Source organism: Onychostruthus taczanowskii, unplaced genomic scaffold (assembly GCF_017590055.1).
Source record: "Onychostruthus taczanowskii isolate IOZ18803 unplaced genomic scaffold, ASM1759005v1 scaffold11, whole genome shotgun sequence".
NCBI lineage: Eukaryota > Metazoa > Chordata > Aves > Passeriformes > Passeridae > Onychostruthus > Onychostruthus taczanowskii.
This window is the reverse complement of record NW_024497629.1, coordinates 1,080,225-1,094,416: the sequence shown is the minus strand read 5'-3', so window position 1 is coordinate 1,094,416 and position 14,192 is coordinate 1,080,225. Positions and strand designations below refer to the sequence as shown.

Below are 14,192 nucleotides of genomic sequence, written 5' to 3'. Positions count from 1 at the left end.
TGAGTATTACTACTTCTAAAGAACTGTTAATCTGTTCAAGTGCTTGCAATGCTCCCTAAAAGACAGTCAAGGGAATAAATACTTCTTCTAATATGATATTAACAACTTGCTTTAAAAGCCAGAGTACTTGGGAAAAAAAAGTTAGCATTAAAGGTTTCTTCTTCCTACATAAACCTTATTTCAAAGCTTTGAATCTCCTAATTTTCAAGAGGTTTTTGCACTGTTTTTCTATGTATAAGAGCAAAGTGAAGGGACTGTGAGCTGATATACTTGCCAATGCAGACAGTAATGATGTTAATCATCTCTCATCATTGTTTATTTACATAAACAAATACATTTTCCCAAACAGACTTAATTTTTCCTCTTAAGAAGGTCCTGTTAAAACTCTATTTCTCCTTGCATGTGTACAGATTTAATTCTTTACCCTTGCTCCCTCAGTAGAGCAATAAAATAGTTTAAAAGACCAAAACAAAGCAGAAACTCACTGGGGAGATGTATGACAGAAAAGATATGAGGGCATTAGGATACAACCTCTACACACCTGAATTTGGAGTTTTGCTTCTCACTTGAGGATATACCCTTTTTTTTTAGTGTGGCCTCAATAAAATAGTGTTTTTGCTGGTTATATGTGAAATTGCACTTCAAGAACACCCCTCTTTTTTCTTCTTATTAAATGAGCATAAATAAATCTAGATTAGATACTGATAATAAAGTGAAGTAAATCTGAATCAGATGCCTAGAAGTCAACGGGCACTGTAAAGTTTTACTGCAAGACATTAATGAGGACAACTTACACCCTAAGGCAAAAATTAGAGCAGCACTTAGATTTCTTTAAAGTGCTAATTTTAAGCTAGAAAGGGGAAGTGCATAAGATGTGGTTATGATTATAGAAATTATCTCAACCAGATGAAAAAATGCACCTAAAGCTGCCAGCAGCAACTTCAGAGAAATTGACTACTTTTTTCATTTTTGGAAAACAAATATTATCAGCATTAAATTTTCCTTCCATTAAATGCTCCTCTTTGAACATCATTTGAAGCAGGTAGCTGCAACATTCCTTGGCTTTTTAAAATCAACAACAGAATGATTAAGACCATAATATATTCAGATGGCCAGTGGCTACAAAGTGATAAAAACACAGTAACAATTTCTTGACTGGAGTTATGACCATCACCATAACCCTCTAGAAAATCCAATTTACACTGTAAGGCAACTTTTATTATATAATGCACAGCTTCTTACTTATCTGTCACAAATTAAGCAAGAAGATGGCAATCAATCTTGAAAATCTCATATTTTTGTATTCAAAGAGTTGTTTTACTATCTGGTAAATTACATTTCCTCTCCAGCTATGAAATTCAGCATTCTACACAGCATTTTCTCAAATGTGCTAACAACTTGCATGTCAGTAAATCTCCAAATTTACAGCTGTAGCTGAGTATTAAAATCTCATTCAACACGTGATTAAAGATCCACATTCACCCTTCTTTAGAACAACATTGCTATTTTTTACACACTTGATATTTTGCACACTTTCACCTCTGGACCTACATCTTTAATGTCCTTTCTGTTCCATGCCTGTGACTCTATGATTTAGTCCAACACCCCTGCAAGGAGCAGGAATGTCTTGAACTATCTCAGGCTGCTCAGAGCCTCATCCAGCCTGGTCTGGGACACTTCCAGGGATGGGGCAGCCACTGCTTCTCTGGGCAGCCAGGGCCCCACCACCCTTGCAGAAAAATGCTACCTTACATCTATTTGAAATCTACAATTTTTAAATTTAAAACCATCACCCCTTGTCCTATCTCAACAGGTCCTGCTAGAGTAAAGAGGCCCCCTTTAAGTACTAAAAAGCCACAGAAAGGTCTCTCTGGAGCCTTCTCCAGGCTGAACAACCCCAAGTTTCTTGCAAGTATAAATTTAATTTTAAAAAAGACATCTTTGCCTAAAACCATGTTATTATATCAACAAGTGCTTCTACAGCCTTCCACAGTCCTAGTGAGTCAGTGCAAGCAGCTGTCATGGAATAGTGATAACTACAAACATTATCAAAAGCACACTGTGGGAATGTTTCAGGGAACTGAAAATACCAACCTGCTATTAATTTATTTTCAACAGTAAAAAAAATTTCACAGTCTCCCTTTCCCTAGGGACAGAGACTGAGAGTCTTCCTTTCTTGGTGATTAATCCCATAAAGGTATGCTCTGATGGTTTCTTTATAGGCATGGAAGAAAATGTAGTAAGTCTTAAATTCCAATGTATAAAGACATAGATTTTTAAAAATACAAATATTCATAGCGGGAATTGGGATCTAGAGAACAGCACACTTGAAAGTCAGCACACCCCTCCCAGTGAAATTTGTTCAGTTATAGACAAGCACTAAAAGGCCCAGAAAATTAAGTTTTATCCTAACATCACTTGAGAGAGTGTCTGCCATCTGCAGCCTGAACTAGAACAGGTCATTGTTTTCTGAATAGAGGTTAATAATTGTTGGACAATGAAAGTATTTGTCTAAAATTAAAAAGAAAATTTAAAACCCACTGCTTCTGGTAGGGATCCACACTGAATGCAGTCAAATCCCACCCACACTTATTATTTAAAGGATTCACTGTTGTTTTTCAACTCCCCCCCCCATATGCCAAAGAAACAAGATAAAGAGCACAGCACAAGAGGGAAGGCTAAAGCACTGCCAATGATTGTATTTAGCTGAAGCAGGTGCTCACAGCTCTTTTGATGGTCCCCTTGGTGACACGATTAAGAAAAGTAAAATCTGAGTACAGAAAAGCTCATATGAAGATTTCTCAAAATAACATGTGAAAATACCATACTAGTCCATCTGAAATAAACACTTTCAACAACAGGACTCACAAGGCCTTGGCAATTCCACAAAGCACATCACAGAACCATTCTCCAAAGTAATTGTTGTGTTTACCTATACAGTACAACCAAGACCATCACAAAACCTTAGCCAAAATTAATGTGAAATTCAGTTCTCCTGTGCCATCACCATCAAATCATGCTACAAAAATCATGCTAAAATCCTCACAAATATTGTGATTGCTTCCCAAAATTACCAGAAGTGGTAAAAATGGACACTCAGTGCAACTGCTAGAAAAGTTACACAGCCTGGTTTACACACAGCCACGTCCTGGGCATGCTGAGCTGTGATGAAGGGAAGATGCTCCTTTCCTGGGAAAGGCAGAACTGCAGGAGGAGTCAAACATCTGCCACCCAAGATGTATCATCTAAACTGATCTGGCTGAGCTCAGACATTTTTTGCACTAACACACCTCCAGTTCTAGGGTTGAGAAATATCTTGCTTGTAAACCAGATTCAATGAATTCTGCATAGAGAAATTCCTGTTCTACTTCCATCCACATGGCCCCAAGTCCTCACTCATGGCAAGTCATAAATCACAAACCAAACTGCAGGTGTCTGCTCCTCACAGCCCGCTCTGACTACAGGATGGGCAAGAGGCAGGAATCTCCTTGATGGAGCAGCACTGAAACTTTGGCTGCCCAAGCAGCAGTGAACTACAATGTGTAAAATCAGATTTTACAGATCAGTTCCCCACCAGAAATCAAAATAAAGTTGCTACTACATGCTCCCATGAGAAGCTTTGCTGCTGACAAGGAATAGTACATTACTTTTCTGACTCAGCTTAAATTTCCTGGACATTTTTGACATCTAAGTCATTTTTCCCAACTGTAGCTGATAAAATTTTGGAGGGGAGAAACAGTACAATCTCTCTGACAAGAAGGTATCTCATTAACTCATTATTCTTCAAAACAGGTCACTTTAGAATCTTACAACTTAATTCATGAAGCCAATACTGTATTTGACTACCCTGCATTTTTAGGGATCAAAACTCAAGAAATGCTGAACTTGAGATATTTTCCCCACAAAGACTTTACCTAGAACAGAGTAACTACTGTCTTCACCTGCTCTGTCTGCTTATGAAAAATCACAAGTCTATCTTAGTAAAACTTCTGGAAGCCAGAGGCAAAACTTTCTTTCTTTCCTAGAGAAGGCTGGTACTTTCAGAGAAGACAATAAATGTCAACACTGGCAATTGTTCTCAATATCCAATATCGGAAACCTGGACTTCACATCCAGGTATGTCTCCACAGATTCCCTATTCCAAAACAGAAAACCAACAGTGAAAGGTCCTTTACTTGCCCACTCCAAAACTCCACAACACATTCAAGAGTTCAATGCCACATGTGGAGCCTGCCCACGTAGAAAGTCCATGTGGGATGACAAAGATCCAAACACCCAAAGCTAAACATGCTTTGAACTTCACTCTCAATACTTCTCTGAAGATGACAAAATACAGACTGACACAAAATACACTTTCATGTAATATGTATTTCTGTAATTCCCTGTGGCAGCACTTAGTTTTCTATTGTTGGAAACAAATGACTATGCTGTTGATTTCATATCTTCAGTTCCTTTAAGTTCATTTCAGATGAGACACCTCTTTAGGTGAGTGTAGGGTGGTCTGCTTATGGCAGGATCACAGCATTTCAGGAAAGCTCCAGAAATGCCTTTACAGCACTGCATCAGACAGATAACCGTCTGAATAAAATAAAGGACTTGCTTTGATGGGCTGCCAACATCAAAAGGGAAACAAATACTGTTCTTTTCTTAAAACAGTAAATCACCATTGAAAGAGAGAGGAGAAAAAGTGCAGTCCTAGAAGAAAAGTAAATAGACTTGAAAATGCTCTGTTAAGACCTCTGCCCATAGGCAAAGAGTAGCTATAGTGAGAACAGCAGGATTACTGATAAGGAAAAAACCATAAGACATTTCTCACATTCTCTAGAATATCTTTGTTTCTCACTCACAGGCATTGCTTGTTTTTCTGTAATAAAAACTAGGCTCCTATGACCTACAAAGTTAATTAACTCCACAGAAATAACAAGCCTAAATTGAAATAGCATTCCTTATACATGTAAGTCGTGAGGATTATACCACCACCTCTGTACCATCAAAAAAACTAGCATGAAGCTTCATAATGACATTAAATAAATATTTATCCCTGTGTTTAAAGACAGGGAAATTTCAGCACAGACATGCAGCAGCGTGCCTCAAGCTGTAGAACAAGGGGTTTTCCTTAATGCAACCAGCAATCTCATTACAGTCTCCTATTAGGAGCCTCCAGAGAGTTATCTGGTCTAGGACATATTAGGATTAATCTAATAATTCCAGTCTTTCTGTGTTTGCAGATAAGTTTACCACAGAGGCATTTATCACAGATTTGATTTAACACTCCCAACTGAGATGTTGAATCAGGCTTCTAATTTTTCCTCAGTGGTGAGTAAACACTCCAGGAGTCTGAAAATACACAGAACATTTTACCATTAGTCTGAATTTGAGATTCTTTATCAGTGTTATTGCTATTTTCAATATTTGCTTCCCTACTTCACTGTTGATTCTATATCTCTAACAGGAGAAAAATGACTAATAATCATCATTTATCCTTATTTAGGTGTGCTAATGTGTATGAACTACTGCTGTGGAGGCTTTGGGTCCACCCCACAGCATCACCTGCTCTTCTCCTTGAGGTTTGCACCTGCTATTCCCAGCTTCCACAATGTCAGGCCATCACAGGAGCCACAAGCAACCACCTCTCACAATATATACGTTAATCTCCAATTGCTCATCCTACCAGAAATGCTCCATGGAGGCTCTTATTTTTATTAAGCAACACCAAGGCAGCTGCCAGAGGGAAAGAGTTATCCATTTCTGTGCTTAACTGTAACTTCAGCAAATTCTTTTTGTGTGCACACAGTTAAAAGGAAAAACTTGTTAAACCAAGTTAAACACAGGGAAATACAATTCTCCTTCAATTTTGTAATTTCACTAAATTTACAAGAATTGTACCCATTGAAGCTGAGAGAATTTTTAAAGATTTTCAAGAATCTCTGGTGTGTTATCAAAAAATAGCTGGTACCTGCAGACACGCTGTTAAATAGTGTCAGGCACATGCAAGGCTACAAGATTTGGCCAAGAAAAGGTTGTTTAATTGAAGAGCAAACTTCCAGAAATGTGGACAAAGTAACAGCAGCCACATTGCATTTTGGAGTACAACAATATTCTTTACATCATGTACAGAATTTCCAGATATTTGGTATGCTGGGAACTCTCAGGTTGGGCAGTTCACTGAAATCAAATACTGAGATTGTTTAAACTATCACTTGCTCCTGTGAGATCTGGTGCAGAATTCTGCCTGGAGATCTTGTCACTGGCAGCCCCCACTCTGACCACAAAATCCCTCCATAAAGGAGGAACATCAGAACACAGAACACTCCATGTCATGCAGTGATCTCAATGTAGAAACATAATCCATGCTTTTAGAAGGAGTATAATCCCTAAAACAATTTAGAGATACATAATAGTGTAATCCATGCTAACAGTATAGATCCAATACTTTTCTGAACTCTACAGCACACTTGGCTATTCCAAAGCACTTAAACTATCAGTTTATAATAGCAGGATAGTATTTCTACACTTTGCAAATATCACAGAACCTTTTAGCTCATTAAGGCTATCCATTTTCAGAAGATAATTTTTAATTAAATTATTGCCAATTCCACTAAAGCACTAAAAAAAAACCAAACAAAAAAACCCCAACAAACAAACAAAAACAAAACAAAAACCCAAACAAACAAAAAAAACAAGGTATCAAAATACTAAAAAAAACCCAAACAAACAAACAAATGGGTTTAAAGTTTTGTTAATGCTCCACTAATGTAAAAGTACATCAGGAAATATGTGCTAGACGTGTGTATAAACTCGACAGTATTCTGAACTGCAAATTAACATGCTACCTTTTGCACTAGTTTAAAGTTTTTGACAATTCATTCAGTAGTGGGTTTTTTAAGTTGTAATGAAGTAAGCTTCCTACATCTCGTCAAAAAGTGCAATCATTGTAATAGCACACGGAGCTGGGCTTTACCTAAGACAGTATTCTGAACAGCAAATTAACATGCTACCTTTTGCACTAGTTTAGTGTAAAGTTTTTGACAATTCATTCAATAGTGGGTTTTTAAGTTTTAATGAAGTAAGCTTCCTTCATTTCATCAAAAAGTGCAATCACTGTAATAGCACATGGAGCTGGGCTTAACCTAAACCTTGGCCAGATCTAGATTCAATACCAGCAATTAATATAAAATTATTTTCTGCCTGATTCTGGAGAAACAATGTCAGTGAAACCAGCTGTAGTTGCCGAGTTACACTGATGCAGCACATGAAACAAGCCCACTCTTCCAGCCAGTGACAGCTCTGCCTGTGCCCTGAGTCACAGAACCCAGAATCATTTCGGTTGGGAAATATCTTTAAGATCATGGAATCCAGCCATCAACCCAGCCCTGCCAAGCCCACCTCTAAACCATGGCCCTCAGTGCCACATTTACAGGTCTTTTAAAAGCCCGCAGGGATGATGACTCCAGCACTGCCCTGGGCAGCCTGTCTAATGCTTGACAACCCTTCCAGGAAAGAAATTTATTCAATCTAAATCTCCCCTGGTACAACTTGAAGCCATTTTGCCTGGTCCTGTCATTTGTTACTTGTGGAAAGAGCCCGACCCCACCTGGCTGTCCCCTCCTGTCAGGGAGCTGTGCAGAGCCAGAAGTTCCCCCTGAGCCTCCTTTTCTCCAGGCTGAGCCCCTTTCCCAGCTCCCTCAGCTGCTCCTCATCAGACCTGTGCTCCAGACCCTTCCCCAGCTCCGTTCCCTTCCCTGGACACGCTCCAGCCCCTCAATGTCCTTCCTGAACTGAGGGGCCCAGAACTGGACATAGGATTTGGGGCACATTCTCTCCAGTGCCCAACACATGGCCATTGGTCATTTTCCTAAATCTGCAATTCATACTTTTGGATGGATTTTAGAAAGATAGAAGAGAAGAAAAAAAGTCACACCAACAAGAGTCTTTCCAATGGAAAGTACAAAAAGGTCAAGTAAGCAATATTATCATGGCATAATACAATCATACTTTGCTAAATTCTCCAGCTTTAAGCCCTGCCAGCATTTGCTTTTAAGGTGAGCAAACTTCCAGCTGACAAAATCCATGGCCTTCCTTCCCAGCCTGACAAAGATGGAAGAGATGCTTACCCTACAGTCAAGGACAAGTCAGAAGCTTTTTCAAGTAAACTCATCAACCTGTATTGTATCAAAGCCTTCCATGAGAAAAATAAAAAATTTTAATTACCATGTTTGTGGAAAAAGATCACCAGAGCTTAGACAAAACATTTGTAATCCTGGAAACTGATATTTTATGCTGCTGCTGCTCACCAGCATTCACAAAACAACTCTATGACTTAATTAAAAATTTACAAAAGAACGATTTGTTTAATTATTGTCTAGCAAATCTCTGTGGAGTGCAGCAAAACTAATAAGATTCAGGTGAGTTTCCATCTGTGGCAGCCAATAAATCTTTCTGCACCAGGAGAAATGCAGGCAGTAAAAATACCAGGGAAGAGGATAGAAAGTGAACCTTGAAATTAGGTGTGGTAAAGAAAATTATTCTCCCATGAAGACATACACTAACAAAATCAGAACAGAATACTATGTCAGGAATATTAGGTCCTTTCCAGTAATTTTAGTAGTTCTCATCACTATCTGGCCATTAGCATAAAAACCACATTTCTGGGTTCTCAGACTTGAGGAGGAAGTCTGGGATCAGGAAGAAGGTTGATGGGTTCTATTTGCAATGGAGAGCGGGGATACAGACTTGAAAGAGAAGAGGAAAACGGACGAACAAAAAAAATCCCCCAAAAATTACACAGGAAGGGTGGGAGAGAAGAAAAAATGAAGAGTCATTTCCTGAATGATCTTGGAATATAACAAAAATAGGAGATAACTCAGGAAATAAAACACAGTAACAGTCCTTTCAGCAGAGACTGAATATTCCCCCAGCTGATATCCCAGCACAGAGTGGCAGTGTGAGCAAAGCATGTGGGGATGCTGCTCCAGGAGGTCTCCTCAGCCCCAGTACACTGCTGAACCAGAGAACCACCTCATCACTAGAAGGAAAATCCACCTATCTCTGATCATTTAAGTAATCCAAGACCTTTTGTCATCCACAGCTTCCTACAGCTTTCATTGTTTATTTGACACAGTGCAAAGTGCTCTGTATGACTGAGATGTGCCAATGGTACTTTCATCTGATACTGGATAATCCTTGTGTTATCAGAGAGTAATTACCATTCCCTTGCCTGAAAAATAATGGATGACCTTGGGAAGGTGACATCTGTATTTTCCACCACTCCCACCCTTTCATTTCCAAGCTGAAATGCCCTAGTCAGTCCAATTAATCCACATATGGAAGCTGTTCCGTATCTTTAATCACTCTTGTTACCCTCTTTGCAATTTCCAGTGCTGGCAGAAAGAAAAGATGGAGGAAAAACTGAAAGGAAACACAAAGGAAACAGAAGCAAGAATAAAGTTTGCTTAAACAGTACTCTTTAGGAGGTTAAATTACTAATTAGCAGAACTTGCCAGCTACATCCAGCACACATACAATATTACTTTCCTAGCACACATGGGGATTTGATCTGGAATATAATACATGAAAAACTGTCTAATTTATGTTCATACAACCATTGGTATCAGTTATATACATCAGTTTATACCATAGTCCCTTAATCCTGCCTTGCCAGTGGCTCATATGGACATTTATGGGCTAGAATTTAAAACAGAATTCTTCCCTGGGTGTTACGGTTGTTACAGTTCCTCAGTTGCAAGAAACCACGGGTTTAAGCAAAATTCTTGAGCCAAAAAAGCCTCCAAAGAGGGAAAAAAAAAGAAAAAAGGCAGCAACCATTTAATAGCCATGGCACAGATCTTTCATCCTCAAGTTTTTATTCCACGTACTGTTTCCAGAACATCTTAAAGACAGTGAGTCCTAAAAATGAGTTGTGAGTTGTTCACTGTGTGAAACAAACTACCAAACCAACAAACAAACCAATTTTCTTCTGCTAGCCTTAAACTCAATCATTTCACTACCTATCATGTTGCTTTGCAGCTATGAAAAAATACAGTGAATATTCCTTCCCTTGTTAGCATTTTCTATACTGTTATGGCTTTACAGGTTTTTAGCTGTCTAAAAAAACACTGAAACTATCCTTAGCTGTCTCTAAACTAAACAACTCTCATCCATTTAGTCTCAGCACAGGAGCCACAACCTCTCTGTAGTCACCTTTTTCATAGGTATTCTTACTTTGTGTTTAATTCCTTTTGTGTAACAGATTCTGGCAGCTACAGAGTGGATCATTTCCAGAAAAAGGAGCTTAGTGAATGTTATCTTCAAGCCAGGTTAAAAAGGACTGTGTATTTCTTAATCCAATGTGAACACAGAGAACACGAGAAACAGGAGACACTCTGCTGGCCTTCCAACCCACATCATCTCCACCAGAAACAGTTTATACACTAACTTACATCTGTAAATTTCATTTCCCCAAGGCTGAAGATTTCCTGTGAGACACAGAGCTATGGAAGCACTATCATTTGTTGCACAATAAATTTCACTTGTAGCTGGTAAGAAAATATAAGTGCACCCTTTTCAGTACAATTATACAGGTACCAACACACACTGTAACAGGGGCAGAGTTCCACAGCAGTGAAACCAGGACTTTTCAGGAAATATCTGTTTCCTACAGAAACAACTGTGCTACAGAGATCATGGTTCAATGCTAAATCATGGTTATGAGAAGAAATGCAGGGGAAAATGTCAGTGCATAATTTAAAATATACCACCTCTTACTTATATTTACATATACAAAAACTTTTAAGCAAATTACTTCAGTAAGAAGAAGAGCAGTAGAAGTTCTTGATATTCATTTAATCTTACCTGTTCTTGAGACTTGCATACAGAGAACTTCACATCCAACTAAAGCACAAATGTTTTCAGCTTATTAAAATACCTTCTCTGAAGATAGCCAGTATGAATGCTAGTCCCATGGACACTTACATTCTTTCAGATTTCCAGGGTTTCACCCCTTGCAGCTCTCTCAGTGATGATTTAAAGCTGCTGTCCCATTGTCAGAAAAACAACAGATGTCCCAAAGAACTGATACAGTGCACTGGAAAGCCTGAACACACAAGATTCCTAATTAAAGTAATAGGGCATTATATAAATATATCTGACAGACCACAATGCCTGAAAAATGTGTTTGTTCTTGCCATTACAATTAGTGGGCTAAACCTGAACTCATTCTGCCAATACTGATTAGTATTATCTGTGGCCTGCTCAAAGTGATGATCACAGATGATTCGGAATTCAGTAGATGTTAAGATGGTGTCACTTCACACAATGCTCATCAACCCTAAATTGCAACAACCACATGAAGTGGCTTATCAGGGTAATGTATTTCACAAACTTGGGAGTTAAACCTTCAAGGAAATGAAAATTTTAACCGCAAAGCACTTTGAAACTTGGCCATGTATTTGATTTATGTTTTTGAGTCTTCTCAGCTAAGCCTTCAGCCTTCTGCTCCATTTTGGGGAAGTATTTGTAGATCTTCTTGTGGTTTTTTTGTTTAGGGTTTTATATGTTTTGAAGAAAAAACACCAGGATATTTTGGGGAAGTATTTGTAGATCTTCTTGTGGTTTTTTTTGTTTAGGGTCTTACATGCTTTGAAGAAAAAACACCAGGATGTCTCTCTGACATCCAAAATGAATAAAGCAGCTTGCACTATAGTATTAGTATTCCAGATAAAAACCATCCTGGGTTTCCCGCTCAGTGAAAACTTACTTTATGAGGTAAGCTATAAAAAGCTAACACGAGATACTAACAAAATGAAATCTCAGCAAAACAAAACTATAGGCCTAAAGTTAACAGCTCAAGATCTAACACTAATCTTCATTATTATCTAATTCTTCATTGTATTTTAGGAGCATCGGATTGGAAGGGACTTCCAAGGTCACCATGTGCAGACTGCTGCTTCTCCAAGAAATTCTAATACATTAATTCCTTCCTAAAATGCAAGTTCTGCCTTAAGGCAATCAGATTTCCTCTTTGACCATGGTCCAGAATGTCACTGCTGACAGAACCATTTCCAGACCAACTGCATCAACAGCTGCTTCATCTCTATTTACCCCTGTGCTAACACTGTACTCAAAGACAAGTTAGTTTCCTTTCTTAATGTTGTTCTTCCTAGTAGGGAAAAAATAAAGAGCAAACTTATTTATGGAATAGGAAATGCAATGAAATTAAAATTAAAACCCAAAACAAAACAGTAAGCTTGTATCTGGGCGAGTTAACAAAGGCAATCCCTTTATTCTTTCTCAGCACTTAATTAATTACACTGAAGCCCAGCTCTGTATCTATTTCACTCCCTGGGTTCTTTTCCCCCCCTCTGAAGCAGATAACCCAAATCCTACCCTCTAACCCACAACATGTCTCACCAGGGCCTGAAGCAATAGCATACAACACTCCCTATTTCATCCACCACATTTTAGGATGCATTTCCTTTCCCTCAAATCACGTAATTACTACGTGATCCTCTAACACATCCGGTTGTCTTCCTCATTAGTCACAGCCAGCTAACTGCTGAGCTCCCAGCACACAGCAAAAATTCTTCCAGCCCATAATGGTATGGCTAAAAAGCTATTTGAAGTCAGCACAGCAGAAATGTGATGAAATTTAACCAATGATATGCAGCCCATACTGCGTAATTCTGGCTGGAAAATTATTCCAGAGTTTGTCATCTTCCAATTTAACCAGCATATGTTTTCTTTTTACCACTGATACTACCAAAAATAACCATTAAGACTGGCATCATGACAAAATCCATGAAGATTAACATGCTTACAATATTCTGGTCTAAAACTTTCATTTTCTTCCCTTTTAGCCATTTATTTCTCTAATGAACCACGGGATCTGTTACATGTCTTCTACAAAACTCAGGTATTGAAGAAGGCACAAAGTGCAACCTTCCCTTGTTAAAACCTATTTCCATTTACTCCATTTAACATATACCTCCATGTCTAACTATTTTTTCCTTCCAAGATTTCCTCTTACATTCTCCATGTGAATCATATTATCCTCCCAATTAAATATAAATAAGACACCTTGTATTGTGAAACCCTACAGCACTATTTCTGACTTACAAGATTGAAGAAAACATATAAAATGGTAAACACACTGGAAACCTAATTTTTTGCAGGGTGTGACAGTGGAAGATAAACACCCCTCTGACTTGAGCATATGAATTTTGCTCCATATCAACTAACACCACTGCCCTCACTCAAAGGAACCTTTAATTCATAAATAAAGACAGAGAAAATATTTGCTCTTGTCTTATAGTTTCTTTCTCTTTCCTACTTTTAGATGGGAGAACAAGTTCTGATCCTTGTTTTGCAAGGTCTAATTCAGCTTTGTGTCTTTATCTACGCTTGTTGACATTCAAGTCTACAGTTTCCATATCTACAGTGCACACAAGGTGAAGAGTCAGGTTGCACTCAAGCAGCTTTTAATTGAACTCTGATGACCAGGGCTGATCCTAATTCAAAAACATTCAGACTGCAAAGCTTGTGACTGACTTTTCTAAAGGTGCAGCAGAACCTGTTGGTGGGTGTTTTGCCCCTGACACCAGGGAACCAGGACCTCACAGGACCCCTTCATGTCTATTTTAGTTTCCAACACACCTAAGTGTGAAGACATAAAATTCTATTCACAGCAGCACAAAATCCAGTTTTACTTGTGAAGATTTAGAAGCACGTGAAATGAGTTACAACTATTACTTTCTATACCTCAGTTTATCAGAGATTTTCCTGCTGAACCACAGAAAATTTATATCGAAAGGAAACAGGTGGTAGAAGGGAAGAGAAATGGCAAATAAAAACGTAAACAAAAAAAGCACAGCCCAAAAATTCCAATGGTACTTAAGTAAACAATGTGAAAGATACTGATCAGCAAATACTGCTTTCCTTGTTCCAGGTGGTCCCTTAAGATTAAATCTCCCCAAAACCAAGATCCATCAGCATGGATATCAAACCCTGAACAAATCTAGCCTACAGAAGAATGAAGGAGAGTTGGAAAAGAGCTGGAAAAGTTCTTTTCCAGCTGGAAAGAACACATCCCAAGGCAGTGAAGGTTACTTCTTGCAGTGACAAAGGCAGCAATCACTGAGACAAATTAGATGGAAGTACATTTTAACCTATTAAAGCCTTTATCCTTTTAAGTGTCT

The 14,192-nt window shown here is 38.4% G+C and overlaps 1 protein-coding gene across 6 annotated transcripts in view; it reads right to left on the bottom strand.

The window, feature by feature from the left end:
- The window catches only part of ITSN2 (intersectin 2), an 80,399-nt gene that overhangs the window by 50,114 nt on the left and 16,093 nt on the right, over nucleotides 1–14,192 (bottom strand). The window lies entirely within an intron of this gene.